The 19045-nt window shown below is 47.8% G+C and overlaps 1 long non-coding RNA gene across 2 annotated transcripts; it reads left to right on the top strand.

Moving 5' to 3' along the window:
- Nucleotides 1-675: 675 nt before the first annotated feature.
- On the top strand, nt 676-19045 carry LOC118968138 (uncharacterized). 2 transcript variants are annotated; one of them, XR_005055580.2, is made up of 6 exons: nt 676-807; nt 1255-1444; nt 6897-6969; nt 11274-11425; nt 11637-11709; nt 12981-19045. It is a non-coding gene; the product is annotated as an uncharacterized lncRNA (long non-coding RNA). The 2 variants fall into 2 exon arrangements; XR_005055583.2 differs by lacking the exons at nt 676-807; nt 1255-1444; nt 6897-6969 and adding an exon at nt 10751-10848.

Raw genomic sequence — 19045 nt, 5'->3', positions numbered from 1 at the left:
GCGCGGCGGGGAAGGGGCTGCCGACCCGGGTCACCTTCGCCGAGGGGCGCCCGGCGCCGCTACACCTGCAGGAGCGGCAGGCGACCGAGGCGAGGCAGAGGCGGCTGCGTGCGCGGCGGCGCCTCCGGGTCCTAGAACCGTAAGCTCCCACGCGCTCGGAGCTGGGGCACTGGCGGGGTCCGGGCGGAGGGGGTCGCGGCCTGGAGGCCCGACGGGGCGAACCTCGGAGTCGAGGACTGTCAGGAACCGCGAGCGCGGCTTGGAGACCCACGATGGAGCGGCGTTGGGGCGCAAGGCTCCGCCCTCTCTCGGGTTCCCGACTGAGAAGGTGGGAACCCCCTTCCAGGGCCCCTAGCCCTTGTTCCTCTCCTCCTCCATTTAGCCCAGAGACCAGCCGAGTGCCAGAGGGAACCGCCTGCAAATAAGAGCCCCAAAGCAGGGCAGGGGGTGCAGATTCACGCCAGCGGGACCCCCGCCAGCTATCCCGCCCTGGACCAACCCTGCGCCTGTGCCGGCATCTCCAGCGGCTCTAGAATGGAGGCGCTCAAGGAAAAATGCAGGCTGCAAGAATCTGGGTACCATCGAAGCAGTCTTCAGGAGAAACGCGGGGATTGGGGAGCAGAGGATTAAAGCCAGCGTTCAGGCTGAGAAAGGAGCAGGTGCCGCAGAGGCGGATAAAATCCTCATGCAGTCACCTCCAGGGACGGAGGGTGGCCTCCCGCCTTGGAGAATAACAATCTCAGAAGTCTGGCAATTACAGAAATGCTTCCAGAGGTTTTTCATTCATCCTGACAATGACCAGGGAAGGTAGGTATTGATAATCTCATTTTAGAGATGGGGAGACTGAGGCTTGGAGTGGTTAAGTGACTTGCCCAAGGGCAAGCAGCTAAGAAAGGGCAAAAACAGGCCCCCTCTCTGGCCACCACCCACATCTACACGGCCTTGGGGCTGCTGCCCTGGCTCCCCTCGCCTTGCCCTCTCATCCAGGTTGGGCCAGATGGGTGAGTTTTGGGGGATGTAGGACTCCAGGTCTGGGGCACAAAATCCAGCCTGAATTTGAGGCCCTCCTCTTTCACTTGCTCCTCTGTTTCCCCATTTAATTTGTGGAGATCCCCAGTTACCCCTCCCTGTCTTACCAAAGCACTGAGGAGGGAGGGCCTGTAAAATGAGCCCTGGATTTTCTCTAGATGAGGCACAGGACCATAAGTGTCTCCTCCCCTGACAGCTTACTCTTTCTTCTGCCCTTCTTCTCAGATTCAGAACCACTGACAGGAGATGAAGCAGGAGCTGGGAAGTGTATCTAATTTTAAGGAAAGACCCTCGATGAGCCACCCCTTTCCCCAGCCTGACCTGTGTTAAGGCTTTCTTCTGCCAAGGTCACCAGCACGTCTGGTGGCTGAGAGATGTGGTCAGTTATTTCATCTCCTAGCCAGGGACCCATAAGGTAAGACAAAGTAGGTTTCCTTCAGCATGCTAAGACAGTGATCCAGTACCCTCATCTCCAGCCCAGGACATACCAGTCTTGCTCTTGGGTTCTGGCCCTTGAGATTAGCTGGTACTTTTTTTTTTCCTCTTTGTATTTCTTTTTAAAGAATTAGTTTCTGATGCCTTCAATGGCTGTTTCCATTTAACAACAAACTTGAACACCAGCCGGGTGCCCACCAGCAAGCACTGTGCTCAGTCCTGGAGATTCTGTGGTAGATGAGAAGAGTCCTTGTCCGTGGGCTGCTCACAGCCCAGCAAGGGACAGATTCTACGCACATCTGGGAGAGTGGCTACTAACAGTCCGCCTCTGGTGCCATTTGTTCATACTGCCTCTTGCCCAGGACTACTTCAAGCAGGTAGAAGGGTGGGGATTGTCCTTGCAGCTGAAAATCCAAGCTGGGTGGAGATCCTGTAATGCAGTAGCCAGCCCTGCAGGTGTGTAGGCCATAGTCAACCACCATCCACCCAGAAATAAAGCTGGGCTAAGTAGGACCTCGTGTGGAAAATGATCAGTTTGGCAAGCCTACATTGTCTATCATGCTGGTCAGAACTGTGAGGTTAAGGAAAAAAAGAGAAAATTAATCAATTATTGTCTAATGTGGTTGGCTTGGCAGAATGTATCTTTGCAATTATGGTCCACAGAGAAGGAAATTCTAGAAGGGATGGTTGGTGATATTTGGAACCAATGCATTAGTGGGTTTGTGCTTCTACCTACTGGGCACAGGAGGTATGACAGCTAAGACAGTCAAGGCCTCCACCGGTGATAGACTTGGAGTCACAGTATGGGTGGTATTTATGGACTGTTGTAGCCTTGTCACCTCGGATGGAGGGATTGTACAGTCACTGGGGACACTCAGAGGGCAGGTGACTGAGCAGGTTTCCCAAGGAATCTCTTCCTCCCCTTCCCTGCTCACCAGGTGCCTTTTTAAAAAAAGGAAAAAAGGTAATACATGTGCAGTTTCTAAGAAAAACAGTTCTAATGTATCTTTCCAGAGATATTTTGGGAATGTACGAGCAGTGTATGTATGTGTGTGTGTGTGTGTGTGTGTGTGTGTGTGTGTGTGACACAAATGATAGCCCACACTCCACAGTTTGGTACCTTGCAATTTTCATTTAATAATATATATATATATATATCTGCCTCTACAAAATCTATACAGTCATCCATTACATAGGTGTGTCACAATCTACTTCACTATTCCTCTCCTAATGGATATTTAGTCGTGTCAACCTTCTGTTACTATAAACAATGGTGCCTCCAAAAAATGTCTTGGTACACATATAATTGTTTGCACTTATGTGTGTGTATCTGTAAGACAAATTTATCATCATGACATTGCTGGGCCAGAGGTTTTTGTGCTTTTAAATTTTGGATAGATTTTTACTTAAATTTGTATAGATTTGGAATTGCCCTCCAAAAAGTTTGCCCCAATTGGCAATTCCCAACAGTGGACGAGATTGACCATTTCCCTACATCCTCACTAACAGAGGGTCTTATTGGGCCTTTCGATATTTGGTGAGGCGTCTGTGAAAGTCTTTGTCACAGGCAGGTGATGATTTGCTTGTATCTCCAGGGCAAAAACTGTGTCTTTTCTCTGTATCCCAGCACAGGACATAAATATTGAATGAAAGAACACAAAACTGCATTTTGGCAGGCCTGCAGGGAGGGAGCAGAGGGCTAGTGGTGAGGAGAAAGCCCACCCTTAAGGGCCACTCTTGTTTCCAGGCCTCTGCCCCAAAAGCCCCCCTCTTGTAGCAGCTTCCCAGATTTCAATATCTGGTTGAGGATCCAGCAGTGCCCGGGCAGCTCTCACTCCAATCTCCTGCATCCCAGGGATGGGCCTCGTCATCACTAAACTGCCTAAAGACTAAAGATAAACCAGTGTTTGGCTATAGAGGACTGGTGAAACCAGCAATCCCATAGAACTTTCTGTGATGATAGAAATGTTCTGTATCTATGCTGCCCAATATGGGATCCGTTAGCTACATGTAGCTACTAAGCACTTGAAATGTGGCTAGCGCAACTGAGGAAATGAATATCAAATTTTACTTAATTGTAATTAAGCTCCGTGTAAATAGCCATGTGTGCTACTATATCAGACAGTGTAGGTTTAACTAAACTATAGTGTCTCCCCACAATGGAAATCTATGCAACTATAATAATAATAATAATAATAAGGATCCAGATACAGATACGGCAAGGTCTCCAGGATATATTTTCAAGTAAAAATATGGTGCAGAACAGTACATATAGTATGTTATCTTTTGTGTAAGAAAGGAAGTAGAAAATAGAATAAATGTTTGTATTTGCTTGAATTTGCATAGGGAAAGTAATAAAAGTGGTAAGCTGTAAGGTGGGGAAACAGGGTGGACAAGAGACAGTTGGGAGGCATCGAAAAGACTAAGAACAACAAATGCTGGCAAGGATGCGGAGAAAGGGGAATCCTCCTACACTGCTGGTGGGAATGTAAACTAGTTCAACCATGTGGAAAGCAATATGGAGGTTCCTCAAAAAAGTCAAAATAGAAATACCATTTGACCCAGGAATTCCACTCCTAGGAATTTACCCAAAGGAAACAAGTTCTCAGATTCAAAAAGACATATGCACCCCTATGTTTATTGCACCACTATTTATACTAGCCAAGATATGGAATCAACCTAAGTGTCCATCAGTAGATGAATGGTTAACGAAGAGGTGGTACCTATTCACAATGGAATACTATTCAGCCATAAGAAAGAAACAAATCCTACCATTTGTATCAACATGGATGGAGCTAGAGGGTATTTTGCTCAGTGAAATAAGTCAGGCAGAGAAAGACAAATACCAGATGATGTCCCTCATTTGTGGAGTATAACAATGAAGCAAAACTGAAGGAACAAAAAACAGCAGCAGACTCACCAACTCCAAGAAGGGACTAGCTGTTACCAAAGGGGGGCAGTGAGGGAGGGTGGGTGGGGAGGGAGGGAGAAGGGGATTGAGGGGTATTATGATTAGTACACATGGTGTGGGGGGATCATGGGCAAGACAGTGTAGCACAGAGAAGACAAGTAGTGACTCTGTGGCATCTTACTACACTGATGGACAGATGGACAGTGACTGCAAGGGGCATGGGGGGGACTTGATAATATGGGTGAGTGTAGTAACCATGTTTTTCATATGAAACCTTCATAAGAATGCATATCAATGATACCTTATTAAAAATAAATAATAAATAAGAGAGAGTTGAGACAAGACAATGCATTTCTCTATATACCATTTTGATTATGAACCATATGCATTTATTACCCAGTCAAAACAAAGTAAAATAAAAGCAAGTTGCTTGCTGTCTAACCAAGGAGGGCTGTTCTATGCCTCTTGTTGGCAACTTGTGGTAAATGAGAGAAGTAACCCACTACACTGTCCCTTGTATGGGACCCACCACAGCCCAGGAGAGTGGGGTGGGCAATGCCTCATGAGCCACAACCCAAAGTGACACAGGTGCCCAAGCCTAGCTCTGCACCAGACTCTAGGGGGGAGGTGCGGTCAGGGATCTGTGGCTTTTATGGTCCACCAGGTAACTCTCTGGCAGACACTGAACTATCCTTGTCCATACCCCCTAGTGAAGAGAGGACAAGCCCAGTATCAGGCACATGTCCCTTCCCTGTAGACAGCAGTGGCCACTGACATTTTCCAGGCACCAACTGGAGGGAAGGTTCAGAGGCAGGTATTTCCTAAGTGTCATTTGAGGCTGGACAGCAGTTTGGCGAGGCAGGCCCATTGCTGTGCTCTCTGAGCTCAGTGTCCTCTTGAGTGACTGACCTACCCAAGGTCACACAGCTAGCAAATGTCAGATCTGGGATCCGAACCCATCATAAACCCCCTGAGCCTCAGTTTCCTTAATCTGCAAAGATAGTAATAGGTTTCATGGCGTTCTTTTGAATATTAAATAAAATTTCAAGTAAAGGGCTAATAGACACTTTAATTTGTAGCAATAGGGAAGATATATGTCCAAAGAAACCCTTCTGGTAGAGAACTAGAAGCACTAAATAAAAGATAAAATGTGACTCTGTGTGTGTGTGTGTGTGTGTGTGTGTGTGTGTGTGTGTGTGTGTGTGTGTGACTTTCAATGCAAGACTGAGCTGGCAAGAAAGGAAATATCCTCAAAGGTACAAATACAAAAAGAAGAAAGACAAAACCTGGGGCTTCATAAGGTAAGAGGTTGGGCAGAGATGGTCTGCCCCTTCCAAAAATCAAGGGTGCCCAAAAGGTGACATTCTTGGGTAGATTTGGAAAAAAAAGAAAAATCCACCCTGCAGAAAGAGATGGTAGGATACTTGCCTGCCTCCGTTTCTTAAGAAGATATAACCATCCTACAGTTGTCTGCACCTAGTAACATGGCTTCAAAATCATAAAGGAGAAATAGTGGGAAACTAGAACAATCCACCAATGTAAAGGACGATTTAAATCGCCTCCCTCTGGAGATGGTAGATTAAGCAGACAAAAAATTTCATAAGGGTGCACAAGATTTGAACAACACAATGGCAAGCTTAATCTAGTTGAATATTTTGAATACTCCAGTCAACAATTGGCAAATACACTTTTGCTTTCAGGTGCACATTTACAAAGATGAACACATATCAGACCATAAGGCAAGTCTTGACCAATTCAGAAAAATCATACAGACATCATTATCTGACAGCAATATAATTAAATTAAAAGTGAGCAATCAAAAGACAATTCCATGCATTTGAAAATGTCAGTGTGCTTCTAAACATTTCATGGATTGAAGAACCCCTAACAGAAATTACTAAAATATCTAGAATAGACCATCAAAGTATTATGTGTAAAGTCCTTAGCACATGGTGCCCTAAAAATGGAAGTGAGGATGATGATGGTGAAGACAAGCAAGAGGCTGTGGACAGGTGATTCCTGTGAGACACGCTTTGCCGTGGTCAGTTCCACAATCAAAGGCAGAGGGGTAAAAACTTAAGGATTATGGGTAGGGGTAACCACTAAGTTGGGAAGGAGGGCACTCAACTAACCTGTGAGCCAGGGATTATTCTGGTCCCATTTTCCTACTGAGGTCCCCGGGCTGCGAATGGAGAAGGTCCTCAAGTCACCTAGTTCAAACATCAAAGCCAGAACTCCAATCCAGGTTGGCCATCTCACTTTTCATGCTGCCCCTGAAGGTGCAGCTGAGGGAGGTGGGGACAAACTTTTTGGTTAACACCAAATCTTAATCTCAAATTAAATGTTTTAATCTCTGAAACAGTCCGCCAAGGAGGCATTTCATCCCCTCTCAAACCCTGGAGTGTCTGCTCAGCTGAGAGGTCACAAACCACAGCATTACCTTCATTGGTCTGTGTGTCCATCTGTCTCAACCAGCTCTGCTAGCCCAACCATAAGTGAAACACGAGGTCTTTCCTTTCAGGACCCAGAAGCCAACATGGACTAGGGTAGAGGAGACCCCATCCAAGCAGCAGCCAAACGGATGGGGCACACAGGTGAGAGGAGAGGGTGGGCAGGACCGCAAGGCCCATCCCTTGGGCTAGGGGTCACAGAGCCTTGGACGTGGTGTGATGTAGTAAGCAACTAACACTGCCTGAAGGAACGCTTAAGGGAGACCTGCTGAACACCAGGCACTGTGCCTGTGAACAGGTGGTGTTTGGTCTGTTCGTCATGGTAACACTCTGTGGTTACTGTTATTAGTACCACTTTTTACAGACCAGAGCTCAGAGACGTTAAGTGACTTGTCCAGGGTCAAGAAAAATGACAGAGCAGAGACAAGACCCCAGGTCTGGGGGCCCAGCTCTCCCTACCATTTTCTCTGGAGCAGGGAAGTTTTCAAATGTCTCCCTCCAGGCCATCCGGCCAACCCACAGGCCAATGTGATGAAATCCAAGGTCAGCCCTTGGGCAAGCAGTTGAACCGATTTACTTATTATTCAATGATGATTTATGGTGGGTCAGCAGTATGCTTGCATCAGAATTATTAAAATAGAATTCTCTAATCGTATTAGAGAATTAGACCCAAGTCCATCCAGAAAGAGCTCACAGCCTAGAGTGGGAGCATGAGGGGAGGTGCTGCATGTCACAGGGGCCACAGAAGAAACTAACCCGGACCCACTCCTGACACTCTTGCGTCCAGGGCCAGAAGTCAGCTGGAACCCAGTTACAATTCATCTAAACATTTAAAATTATAAATTGAGCTAACACAGATAAATAAATTCTGTCCTCTTACCCTGGTTCATATACCTTCAAGAGGACCCTGAACGCCAGGTTCAAAAAACAATTCTAGAACTCTGCACTGGAATATGACAGGTCAGAGAGTGCTTCCTGCCCTCAGCTTTGTCCTGCATTAAGAGGAGCCACAATCACACACACATACATACACATACCTGGGACATAGCCTGTGCACGCTCCTCTGAGCAGGGAACCCCAAGATCTCAGGTACCTGAGGCATGGGCAAGTCCTGTGCTATCCAATATGGTAGCCACTAACCACATGGGGCTGTTTAAATTTGGATTTACACTATTTATAATTTAATCAATTAAAAATTCAGTTCCTCAGTCTCACTGAGCCACATTTCAAGTATTCAATAACCACATATGACTAGTGACTACAATACTGGACAGAACATTTCCATTATCAGAAAAAGTGCTATTGGACAGCTGGTCTAGAAGATGAGGCAGAGCTGCCTGAGAATGTCAGAAAATCTTCACAGAGAGGATGACATTTGAGCATTTAACCAAATTAGTGAGTGAGTGGGAAAAGGAAAGTGAATGGCTGTTTAGAGAAAACAGCACATGCAAAGGTCCAGTGGCAATGACTTGTTGAGAGAAACACACAGATTTGTTATGACTGGAATGAGGGACATGGGACTAGAGGGAGGAGAGTGGGAGTCTGGTAGGATCCACAGGTTCAATATCCAAGGTCCTGGACACACGATAAGGATGTGAGACTTGAACTTGGTGGTTGATGGGGTTGGGTTGGGCAGGAGAAACATGATCAGCTGGGTACATCAGAGAGAGAAGGAAGAACTGAAGACCAGTTAGAGATTTCAAAATGAAAGAAAAACAGCAGACCAGGAAAGGGAACCAGAGGGGAGGGAAGGGAGAGATCTTCCAGAGTCAGGATACGCTTTGATTTGTGAGAGTGAAAAATAGCTCATGTTTGGAGTGCAGGTGGACTCCAAGGAACAAGGACAAAAGAGGAGTTATAGATTGGGAGAGGCGTTAACAGCTCATTTGGGATTCCTAGAATCTAAGGGGCCACTCCGGACAGGGAGACAGAGGCTCAGGGCTGCACTCCTAAGTTGGTGAAGAAGGGGAGGCAAGAAGGCTGAGTGTCCCCAGGTTGGTGAATGAGTGCAGAGACCCATCTGGGGAAAGGAATTGGGAGTGTGTCTCCAGTGGAGGTGTGGGGAGGCCACATGAAAGACCAGGACCTGCAGATTTCCCCGAAAAAAGCACCTTCCTCCGGACTAACTCGCCAAGCAGCCAGCAGGCACCGGCTAGCATTGTGTCTGTCCTTTGTTGATGAGGGAAGATGGGAGGAGACTGGGGAAGCTGGCCTGGGAGGTTCCAGGGAAAAGGGTGAGTCCCCTCCCTTGGGAGGAGGTCAAGAGGTTAAGGACCATGAAGGTGATGAGTTGGGCAGTTAGGGTGTCCCTAGTGGCCTTCAGAAAGAATAATGCTTTCAACAGAAGCTGCTGAATCTCAAGGGCAGGTTTTGTGGCAGTAGGAGAGAAGGGGAGAAACAAGCTGGCCATCAGCAGAAAGAAAACACAGTCATAATCAGTGGTGCCATTCTTAACCTGTGTTGACAATCTGGTAGAAGTTTTTACACTTCTAGCTTAGAAGTAATCCTTAGAGGTTCAAGAGTTCCCCTAAGGTGGAGAATCCCACTCCAAGAACACAATATCGATTATTTAGTATTCCCACCAGGGATGTGTACACTTAAGAAAACACCAAACTCAACATGAGGAACATTAAATTAAAAGAAAAACGGGTATGGGTTGTACTCTACTCTGAAAAATGTCATGAGGGATGAAAAAAGATAAGAAATTGCTCCAGATTAAAGAAACCTAAAAGTAACATGGCAGTTAAATGCAATGTGTGGTCCTGGCCTAGAGCCTACACATGAGAGAAAAAAACTCTAAAGGATCTTAATGAATCAGTTGATAAAACTGGAATATGGGCAGTAGATTAAAGTATTGTATCAATGTTAAATTTCCCAAAGTTGCAATGTCTACTGTGCTTATGCGATAAAAGTCCTTGTTCTTAGAAAATACCCACTAACGTACTCCTGGTAAATGGGCACAATGGTTGCCAATTACTCTCAGTTCAGGAAACTACATATATATATGTATGTATATACATAGGATTCCTACAACCTGAGGAATCTAGAGAGAGACACAGGCACAGGCACAGACACAGAGAGACAGCCAGAGGGGAAGAAGGAGCAAATGGGACAAAATTTTAACAACTGATGAATCTGCGTAAGGGGTATATGGGGGATCTTTCCATCATTCTTGCAGCTCTTCTGTAAGCTTGAAATTTTTGCAAATAAAAACGTTTCTAAAAACTACCAAACCCGGAGCCTCCTGAGCTCAGGGACCTTTATCCTGCCCTTTTTCCCAGAGCTGGCCCGGGGCTAGCCGGGGGCAGACCCTGGGTGGGTGGGTCGGCCAATGTTCTGGGTGTACAAGGCAGGATTAGGGGTACAGGTGGCGCCTGGAAGGGCCGAGGCCCGCCACCTGGGGACATTCCTCGGCCTCCGACATTTTCTGATCCGACAGCTGGGGCAGTCGCAGACCCAGGCCGGGAGTGACTCACCCGCGGGCTCCCAGGGCAGAGGGGGAGCCCCGCCCGGGAAGCCCCACCCCGCCCCGCAGGGAGGGCCGCGGCCAGCAGGCGCCGCTGTTGAGCCACCTCTGGCTGAACCTGCCCGGGCTCCGCCGGGACCTGAAGGCGGTGCGCCCTTGGTGTGTCTTCCAGAGCCCAGCCCAGCCCACCGGGGTCCGTAGGCAGCCTGGCTTATCCTGACCTCGGTCTAGTTTCTCAATCCCAGGTCCAGCTTCACTGCACCCCTCCCCTAACATGTGTGCCCACAGGCACCCCCTTGGGTGGAGGAGGGGAGAGGACAAGCAGGAAAACGCTTCAGCCCTGGGCCCTGGAGACTGAGTAGCAAATCAATCCTCCCCTTTTCTCTGCTCCGTCTCCCTCTCGTCCTCCCCCCTCCGCCATTCACTCCGCCTCCCCTTCCTTTCCCTCCTCTTCCTGTCTCTCCTCCTCCTCCTTGTCCTAGTCCTGGAGCAGCCCCAGGCTTTCAAAACAAACACACACCTCCTCAGCCCATCCCTGCCTGGGCCCTTCTCTAGGGGTTGGTGCTTCTGCTGGGTGCAGGGATCAGGATGGAGGTGGGGGTGGGGGAAGTAGGGCGGGGGGCGGGGGCAGGAGGGTGCAGAGTTAGGTGGGGTGATGCCGTGATGTGATTTCTTCCTGTGTAAAAGGAGCTGTTCTCACAGCCCGGCTGCAGTTGCTGGGGTCCGGGGTGGGATTCCCTGCCTAGATGCGGGGGGTGGGGGGGGCCTTTACTCCAGCTCTCCCCGGCCCTCGCAGACGCAAGATGAAAAGCGCCTAGAGAGGCCATTCTGTCCACCCCTGTGGCTCCAGGACGGACCATAACTGAGAAGACCTGCCAGTCCTGCGTGTTCACTCATTCCTTCAAAAACCTTTCGCTGAGCGCGAGCTCTGTGCAAAGTACCAGGAGCTTTACGTAATGCCAGCACCTTAAATCCCCACTAGGACCTTTGGAGATGGACACTATTACTCTACGGCGACTTGTCCAAAGATCCATTTCAATCCAGTGCTCCTCTGTGACTCCTCCTGACTCACCCAAGTGGGACTGATCTCAGTCAGCTTTGGGGCCACACCACACTTCCCGTAATGCTCCTAAGGTATGCCTACAAACTTCGGCTGTTTTTCTAGCTTTACTTCTTAAGCTATGTGGTTCTTATCATAGGTACTCATTTTATTATTCTGTTCGCTTCATACTTTTCTGACTGTCTGACATATGTCATAGTTAAAAACAGTCCTCAGTTTTAAAAAACAAAAAGAAGAATGACAGAGGGGGAGAATTTTGTCTTATTTATCTTTGCCTTTTTCCAGTTCCAACCTAGTGCCTGGTACTCAACAAATGTTTGGCGAATGAAAGATCACTTGGCCAGTAAAATCGCGAGAGGTAGGGTTGAATGTCATGTTTTCTCACACCACACCCCGAGTGCAGAGCACAAGTGGGAAGTGGCTGGGAGGGGCAGCAATAATGGAGGCCCCCAGTCTCACTCAGTGGCCTCTGTATTGGAACTGAATTCCAGAATGACTGAAGTGCAGGGCATAGAGAAGGAACAAAACTGCTTCAATCTGAACTCTGCAAGCTGAGGAGCTGGTGGCCTAAATTTCTACAAATCATACTGCCAAAATCTTTTAATAATTTCCTCTTTCTCCAAAACCTTGTGTGGTCTATCTATAAGCCAGCTTGATGCATTCATTCTTTTATATTAGTGCACTGTCCTCTCCACTGGACAGAAAAGGGGGCTTTCAAGGTTTGGTCAAAACAGGATTGTGAGGCATAGTTGGCTGCTACAAGAGAATCAACAAACAGCCTTCAGCACATTAATTCTCTGCCTGCGAAGAGATGCCACTAATTGCAGACCCATTTTATCTGTTTGTTAGGCCCCATGTGGAATGCAGCCTCTGAGAAAAGCACTTCTACCGAAAACCCACCAAAGCATGCCCAGCCCTGAGAGGGGCTTCAAGGAATGCAAACGACCCGCCTGCTTCTGCAGCAAAAAGCAGAGCTAATTACATCATGAACACATAGGAGGGGATGCATGGGCTTTGACGATTGTTTTTAAGGAAAACAAATAGGTTCTACTTCTCTCGGAGGCTGATCAGTCGCTTACCTCCAATCAAAGCGAATAGTTTGAAGCATTGTGATGATGCTGGTGGTGGCTAAAACTGCAATGAGCCCATCTGGTCATCTATCCCATCTTTGCACACCTGTCTGCATAGCACATTTCTTACCCTTATGGTTATGCAGTAAAGCCAGGTCTCTTCCTGTCAGCACTGATGAAGGTAGAGGTGTTCTGCACTTTATGATAATAAGATGACCGTTCTCTTCAAAAACATTATCATTCAGACTGTCCTCTTTTCACCAGCACTCCCCTTCACCCACCCAGAAGAGGCTGTAATAAATTAAACTGTTATTATTCATTCTTTAGGCAATTTAATATTTGATACAAACCCATTTGTGCCAGCCACTGGATAGATGCTGGGATGACAAAGGTGACTAAGAAGGTCCCTACCCTTAGGAACCCAGAGTCAAGCTAATAAATAATAACAATGCCATGTGATTAGGGCAATGCTAGAGGGAAGTCGGAACTGAGGCCCTGAGGAAGGCAGGGCTGACAGCTTCTTACCTCCCCAAACTGCTCCTTCTCTCCTCCCACACAGGTACCCAGCTTGCCAGCCATGCCCAACACCTACTTCCTAAACCCCTTTCTCCAAGGCTTTGCCCTACTGTTCCCTCTGTTCGTGATGGCTATTGCCACCCCCACCTGACTGTGAACCCCTGCTCATCTCCCAAGATTCTGCTCAAAATAAGTTCCAAATTCAGGTGGGTGCTTCATCTGGGAGGATGCAATCAGGGCGGAAAACCCTGGGGATTATTTTTAATGTATTATTTCCTAAGCAGGAGGTTTGTTCTATTATTCTACATGCCTTCCTATGTCTTAAATATTTCCTCATAATATATTTTCAAAAGAGATTCAGTTGAGGCTATACTTCCACCTTGATTCCCACCTCCTGCTATGTTTCCTTGTCAAGAATCAAGCTCAAAAATCCCTTACCATCAGTCAAAAGCAACTTCATGTTTCTAAAGATGCATGGAAATGATTGCCACCGATCTAGGATCCTGGTCCCATCTAGGTCGAGGACTACACCAGGGACTTCAACAGTAACAGCAGTGCTGGGGTTTCTTAAATTGGGCGGTGGGTGCATGGGTGTTTGCTTTACGTCTAAAATATGATGAAATAATTAAACACTTGAAAAAGCAATTCTATCCAGAGTAAGAGGGACAGGAAGGAAAAAGGAAGGGAGAAGGAGCTTTAGATGAGTTGAGTAAGGGAGAACAAAGGAGGCTCTCTGCTAGGCATAAAGGGATACAGGCATTAATCAGGTTTGACTTGCAGGCACAGAGCAAGAGCAGAGCCATGGAAATGGCACAAGGCTGTGTCGTGCTGTAGTGAGCCATGAGGTGGCTAAGAGCTTGAACCCTGCAACTAGACCATCTGGGTTCAAGTCCCGATGCAATCGCTTGATAACCCATGGCTTGGGCAACTTCAATTTCTTCACCATGAAAAATGCTGGTGGGGACCAAATGAGATGAAGTGAGTGAAGCTTGCACTGGTTGGTATCCAGCAAGTGCAGAACATTGTTTTTACTTGTGTTAGGACTTATTAGTCATGTGACCCTGAACAAATCACTTCGGTTCTTCAAAACTCAGTCTCCCCATCTGTGAAATGGGATCTCATCCTATGGCCAAAATAAACTCATGTGAATGAAAGTGCTTTACACCCTCCAGAGTGATTCATAAACAAGAGTTCATATTAAATAAGAAATTATAAGTTAAAAGACCCTGAGAGAGTAAGCTTCATGAGGGTAGAGACTATACCCATCAAGCTCACTGTGATATCCCCACTGCTTAGCAGAGTGCCTGGCACAGATAGAAGCCCAGGGTTATATGGACTAAATTGTGTCCCTCCAAACAAAAAAATGATATGTTTAAGTCCTAACCCCCAGTACCTCAGAACGTAACTTTATTTGGAAATAAGGTCTTTACATAGGTCATCAAGTGAAAATGAGCTTATGAGGGTGGGCTCTAACCTAACAGGACTAGTGCCCTTATTTTAAAAAATGGAAATTTGGACACAGACAGACTGAGAGGGAAGACAGAGAATTGGAGTGGTGCATCTACAAATCAAGGAATGCCAAGGATTGCTAGCAAAACACCAGAAACTAAGAAGAAGCAAGGAAAACCCCTTCCCCTAAGGTTTCAGAGGAAGCATGGGCCCCATCCACACCTTGATTTCAGATTTTTAGCCCCCAGAACTGAGACAATACATTTCTGTCATTCCAAGCCACCCAGGATCATGGTACATACATTGTTGCAGCAGCCCCAGAAGATCAGTACACGCGGTAAATATTTGTTGCATGAACAAATTGTGCTGTGGGTGCTTCCAGTGAAATATGGCATCTCCTCCCCAGCAGAGGAGGATGTGTGTGTCCAGGCAGGCAATGGGGAAGGTGCCTGTCCTGTTCCGTGGTGGGCAGGGAATAGCAGTGGGCAGGAGAAGGCAGGATTTAAACCTGAGCACTCCGAAGCCAGAGTACACACTCACAATTTCTACACTAGAGAAGCCCAGCTGGCGAGAGCTCACCCTGCCTTAGAGCCCAAGTGGCCTCTCTCCTCCCCACCTCCACAAGAAGAAATGGAGAAGAAATGGAGCAGGGGATAATCAAGAAGGCACTAAAAAGAGAAGTGAGGATAGTATTTGATCCTGAAACTGCCAGCAGACTCTTACAAAGCACCTGCTCTCAGTTGGATGTCCGTAGCAGGGGGCCGGGGTACCCTGTGGTGAGGCCCCTGCCCAGATGGAACCGGAGTCATCACCCGCACATACTGCCAGGGGCTGGGCTGCTGTGGCAATGAAGCAACAGCTCTTTGCTAGGCAGAGCTCAACATCTGATGGCTGAAGGGGCCCTTGGCCTGTTTTCTGATCTCACCTCCTGCCCTTCCTCGTGAGCGCTGGCACACCATAGAAGCCAGGAGTCTCTGGAGACAATTTGGACTGCAACTTCTCGGTGGAAATTCCTCCTTTCTCTTTAACTTGAGCTCTGCCCATATCTTGTCTGCCCTCCAAGGCTCCCTGAACACCTGACTCCCTGTCTGGCATCTGCACACCGGAGGTCATGCCATCTTGGAGCCCTCCTAGGGATGTGGGCAGGTGACAGGCACCCACATGTGGGACTCCTGACCACGGCGAGCTGGGCAAAGAGAACATTTGGAGCTCTTAGGACTCTGGGTCTCAGCCCTGGCTGCACATGAGCAGCCCCCACAGAGCCTGAAAAACTCTAGTGCCCAGGCTGCACACCAGAAGAATTAAATCAGGATCTCTGGGGGTGGCACCCAGACAGCAGGACTTTAAAAAATTTTCCCAGGTGATTCCAATGGGCATTAAGCTGAGAAGCAATCACTTACTGGACAAAGGAATACTACAAGGAGAGGAAACCTGGACTCCAGCTGGATGGGAAGCAGCAGGGAAGCAATCATATCCAAAGGCTTCTAGAAAAGAAGTATGGCAGTTGCTAGGGGCTGGAGGGAGGCGGGTATGCAGAATTATTATTTAATGTGTACACACTCCCAGTTTGGGAAGATGAAAAAAAGAAAGTTCTGGAGATGGATGTCGGCGATGGCTGCGCAACAACGTGAATGTTAATACCCCTGAACTGTATGCCTCAAAGTGGTTAAAGAATACAGGAGATAGTTGCAGATTTAGAAAGCAATTTAATCCAGACTAAAGATGGGATATTTATTTAGGCAACATCTAGAAATCTCTGTATGCTTCCTTCTGAGATACCTGAATCTATGTCTATATCTGCATATCTATCTTATCTATATCTTTATATAAATATATGAAGATATGCTTTAGGGAGGGAATCTGAAGAAGGTGCTTTTAAAAGTAACCTAGAAAAATAAAAAATCCAGTAATACCCAGGCATCTTCTGTAAAAGGAAGGTTAAAAAGAAAAGGAAGAATAGAGATATCAGATATTAAAGCATATTATGCAGCTATAATAATTTTTTAATGTTATTGGTTTATCAATAAATAAGAGAGAATTGAACCCCATTTGTGGGAATAGAAAACCCACAAATGCATACATGAAGCTAGTTTATGATAAACATGGAATTTGAAATCATGGTGACAAAAGAATTTTTTAAATAGTGTGAGGACCACCTGTGTAGCCATTTGGAGGGGGGGGAGGCCGTTAGCATCTGGAGCCGAGGGGAGGAAGGGGAGGCTGGTGAACAGCACATGGAGGCCAGGGAAGGCAGAGCTGTTCTGGGGGATCCCAGCAGTGGGGTGGGTCCACGGGCGCCTGTGGCTACAAACACAGCTGATGGGAATTACAGGCAAGGGCAACTGGCCCAGGGACCCACAGAAAAAAGATCCTCTTTTTCAAAGATTCAAGAGGGAACTAGCTGAGGCTGAGAGTGAGAAGCAAAGGAAGGGAGGTCTAGCCAGAAAGGATGGTGGGGCCTAAGGACCCAGTGGTAAGAGCAGGAGCCGGTCAGCCTCACAGCCACAGGGCCAGGCTCCAGGCATGGCTGCCTGCGGCTTCCTACAATGCCCAGGTCCTCACCTTGTGGTAACGGAGGCTGACTGGCTTGTCTAGGTATGCACAGCCCTGAGGAGAATCCCAGGGAGGGAGCTGCGAGGACTAAGAGCCGGATGAGACTACGGGCCCAAGGAGACCCCTTTCCCTTCCTTCCCTCTGAAATAATGGGCTGTGGCAGAGGTGGGTGCTGGGTGCCCACATTGCTCATCATGTCTTCCTCACAACTTAGTTTCCTCAGGAACTTCCTCTCAGAGCCACTGGGATAAGGACAGAGCTGGGCAAAGGGCCTGTCCTGGTTGTCCTGAGGCAGGAGAAAAGCAGGTCCCTTAAGGCTGATCTGGCTGTCCCAGTTTAGATAGAGCCCAGGGAGGATCTCTGGGGCAGGTGGTCTCTGGAATGTCCATGCCAACAGGCAGCTCGAACACAGTGGCCAACTGGAAGCCAGCTGCTCAGCCAGTCCCCTTGCCAGGCAAGGCCTGTGCAGTCTCCTGCCTTCCCTGGGTCCACGAAGGCCTTTCTGTTTGGGGGCAAGAACGGACATTCAGCCACGGAGAAATGAGGGAACTGAACCCCAGGTGATGGCAATGGTAACATCTTCTTTGGGGGAGAGGAGAGCCATGCTTCCCACTCCCAGTGCCCTAAGGTCTCAGGGTACAGGTAGCCTCTTTCAGCCCCAACAAAAGCTATCATTCTAGGAAGGCCAGTAGAGAAGGCAAAAGAAAACTCCTTCCTAAAGATAAGGGAAGGGGTGGGAGGGGGTGAGAGAAACTCTCAAGAACCACTTTGGAATGGAGCTATTCACTTCCCGATTATGCAGTGCCCCAAAAGTAGTAAAATTTTACTACTTTATGCTTCCATATGAGAGCACCTCCCACACAGCTGATACTTGGTAAGCCCTTAACCTACTGTATCCCTTTGAAGAGAGGAGAGTACAGTGGTCAAGAGCCAGAACACAACAGGATAAGAACAGGCTGCTACTCCAGTGGAGCAGGAGTTCTGTGGCCATGGGCAAGTTTCTCAACTTCTCTGAGCCAAAGTTTCCTCATCTCCTGTATCTGACCACAAACCCCATAGTATTGATCCCACTGTCCCCTGAGGCCACCTTCACTACCTGAACCTGGCAGGGAAGAGCCGAGGGGATCAAGGAACTATTCTTTTTTCAGGCCAGGCAGTGCAATCCCAGACAGAAGCCTCCTGGCAGGGATGGGCCCAGGACCCTGGACTGGCCTGAAGCTCCCCACCCCTTTGAACAAAGGAGGAAAGGAAGTCCCTGAGTTAGAAGCAGAACTTGGTTGGATCACAGGTCTCAGGACTCCTGGTCCAGTGCTCCCTCCACAACAGGCCTTCAGGGAATCTGTGCTTTTCAGATACAGGCCCCAGGAGACCAGGCTTTCCCTCTTGGCTCTACCTCCAGAATATTCAGAATAGGTACATCCATAGAGGCAGGAGGCATTAGATTTGTGGTTGCCAGATCTGGAGAAGGGCAAGAATGGGGAGTAACTGTAATGCATATGGGGTTTCCTTTTGGGGTCATAATGGTGTGGGGAAAGTTGTAACATTTCCAGAATATCTCGCCTGGCTTTAGTGCATTTGCATACCCTCAGGGGTGGAGAGAAGTTCATCTCCTTATCAGTGGGTAATTACCTGGGCAAAGGAGGGCTTATCTGTACCTGAGAGGTGAGGGGAGGTCCCGTTTTGCTTCTGCTGGAGCAGGAAAGAGAGTTGTTCCAGGACTGCAGCTTGTGAGCAATAAACAGATTTCAAACTTTATTTCTCCTTTTGACTGATTTTGGCTTTTAGAGGTATTTTGCCCTGGGATTTCCTCTCCCCGTACTTACAGTTGGGATTGGATAGAGGTGGCAGTTGCATACATTGTGAATGTCCTACATGCCCCTAAACACTTGGAAATGGTTAATTTCATGTTATGTGAATTTCACCTCAATTAAAATTAAGGGTAGCTGTCACTAAGAGGTTAGGGGAAGGAAAAGAGTGGGCAAGTGCCAAGCAGGGTAGGGAAGGTGAAGGAGGGCTGAGGTCTGAGGGAGGAGGAGGACGGTGCAGAAGACGGGAAGTTTGAGGTTCGGGAAAGGTTTGAGGGAGGGAGGTCTGCAGGCTGTAGCT

This window comes from Manis javanica, chromosome 4 (assembly GCF_040802235.1).
Source record: "Manis javanica isolate MJ-LG chromosome 4, MJ_LKY, whole genome shotgun sequence".
In the NCBI taxonomy this organism is placed as follows: domain Eukaryota; kingdom Metazoa; phylum Chordata; class Mammalia; order Pholidota; family Manidae; genus Manis; species Manis javanica.
Note: the sequence above shows the minus strand (reverse complement) of the source record. Positions and strands in the feature narration are given on the sequence as shown.